Here is a 2,624-nt window from a genome sequence, read left to right as displayed (position 1 = left end):
AAAAAAAGGTTTCGAAATGTTTATGGACCAACAGTCCTGAACATTTTATCCACATGATCTGATTGTTTTTGCAAATGTTCAATGTTTCATTCAAACAATCAGAAAATGAATCAATAATTGTTTTTCTCCAGCTGATGTTTCTGTTGAGCTAAAATCATATGATGAATCTGGAGCAGAACCTCCCAGCAGGATCACAGGACCTTAAAGTGCTCAGTGTTGATCAATAAGGTGATTAGTCTCCGGGCATGCGAAGTAGAGCGAAGATGGAAGCGGATGATCGTTTGGTGCATGGCGCGTGTTTCGAAGTCGCTTGGGGAGAAATGTCCTGGGCCATGAGTAGTGAGGAAACAGGAAGCGATTCTTGTGGGATGGAAGAGGGAAATAGAGACCTTGAAGAAGGTTGGAAGATAGCAACGTCAAAAAATGAGAAAAAGCGGAAAAAGCAGAGATCAGTTGAAGGGGGGTGATGATCAATCCATACATTCCACAGCAAAACAAAATGAATACAAAGTCATATTCAAAGTCAGGCAGACTCTTTTACAAATTGGAATCCGGTTCACTTAACAAAAACCATAAATAAACTGGTAGGAGAAGTCAGAGGTGCCAGAATCCTGCACAGTGGAGACTTGTTGATCAACTGCAGAGACAGCGCCCAGCAAGGTAAAGCCATTCGGATCAACAAAATTGAGGGGATAAGAGTCAGGTACAGCTTAGTGGAGAACAAAAAGATCAGCAGGGGAGTCACTGGAGGAGTTCTTCTAAGAGTTTCTGAAAAGAAATTCTAGAAAACCTAAGTGGTGCAAGAGTAAAACGGTTAAAAACAACAAGAAACAAAGATCTGACAGTTTATCTGTGTAAATTAAATTCGAGGAAGAGCAATTACCAAGCAAAGTCTTCATTGGTTACATCAGCTATAATGTACAATCCTCCACTTTTGAGATGCTACAAATGCCAAAAATTCTGACACATAGCAGCAGTTTGTAAAGGGAAACAGGTGTGGAAGGTGTGCAGGAGAGCATGAGTACGGAAAGTGTGGAAAAGAAGCTCAAATAAAATGCTGTAACTGTGGTGGAGAACATACTGCTGCTTATTGTGGCTGTGAAGTGAGTCTGAGGAAATAAAAAAATTAAAATTTGAGCTCCGAATAACTTACGCTGAAGCTGCAAAAAGGATCCCATCTCAGTTAGAAAATACCAAACTAAAGTTCAACACACGGCAAATTCAAAACCTCTGGAGAAATGTCCCAAAATTGAAGAAGATTCACTAACTGTTAAAAAGAAAGATTTTGTTCTATTCATGGTGGAAGTCATCAATTTTACTGCACAGACGACAAGAAAAACCGAAAACATCAAAATGATAGTGAAAGCTGCAGAAAAATATCTGGAAGTTAAAGATTTAAACTGGGAAATGGTTAAAAGCGTGATGGGAAAACCGATAGGACCATCCGAAACTGGCAGAATTACAATGACTTAAAGATTAATCAAAATTATACGGGCAAATGTGATTTAGTATTTATTATATTGGGTTAAGTTACGCAGGCTTTTTGGGGTTTTTTTGTTTAAATTGTTTCCTGTTTCCTTGCTTTACTCCATATCAGTTGGTGGCAGTAATGCACTTCTCACAAGTTTGCCAACCGCCATAAAACCTCACAAGAAGAAGATAAGGTGATTAGAGGTAGAGAAGCGGTATCCTCCTTCAGGACCTGGACATGTTTGTGATGGATTCAAAGTTTGGATCTGGGGATTTGCTCCAGCAGCGTCCTCATGTCCTGCAGAGCGTCCTCCACCGCCGCTGTTTTTTTTGATGTGGTAGCGACAAAAGAATAAATCCAATGAATAGCAGGAAGGGAAATAAATCAGAAACCAAAACAAGGAGACACACAGGAGGAACATGCAGTAGGAATGAAGTTATGAAGAGAAACCAGCAGTGGCAGCTTGCCAATAGAGGATGCTAGGGCGCCGCTCCACAAATATACAAATATATTGTTTACATGTCCAAGATAAATATTTAATCTTCAATGACGAGTAAAGTCATTAAAGACTCAGGTAAGTGAAGTCCCTTAAAAAACGTACCAAGAGAATTTGTAGGTTAAGCCATTCTGAGCTGATCAGGCAAACATCACAATTAATCAGCAGTCCAAACACAGATGGAGACGGTTAATTTCGACCTTTTTCCAGGACGTGGTTTAGCTACGAGGCTATGCTAACTGCATACAGCGAGGCTAATGCTTTATCCTGCTTTCCCTGCCTCCTTTTTTAAATGTCAGGATCTGACCCAGCATGGATAAAGACCAGTAGGACTGATTTAAAGCACTTTTTAGAAAAGGCAAAGAGGAATGAAAATAATATAATAAATTGTACTTTTTCTACATGTTTGTTAATTTGCATAATCAACAAACACAGAAATAGTAATGGGACAGGTGTCATGATTTCATCTAAGGCTCGGACCCACATGCAGTGAAGCCAAACAGAGAGACACAGAATAAAAGTTCAACGGGTTTTATTGAAGAGATATGAGCTCGGTGCAGAGTTTCTCCGAACTCTGGTCAGCCGGAACTGGAAGGCGAGGGGAAGACAGACTGTTGGTTCAGCCTCAGTGGGAAACTTGATTCGTTGATCTTGAAG

This window comes from Cyprinodon variegatus, unplaced genomic scaffold, assembly GCF_000732505.1.
Source record: "Cyprinodon variegatus isolate N-32 unplaced genomic scaffold, C_variegatus-1.0 Scaffold1274, whole genome shotgun sequence".
NCBI classification, from domain to species: Eukaryota; Metazoa; Chordata; class Actinopteri; order Cyprinodontiformes; family Cyprinodontidae; genus Cyprinodon; species Cyprinodon variegatus.
Note: the sequence above shows the minus strand (reverse complement) of the source record.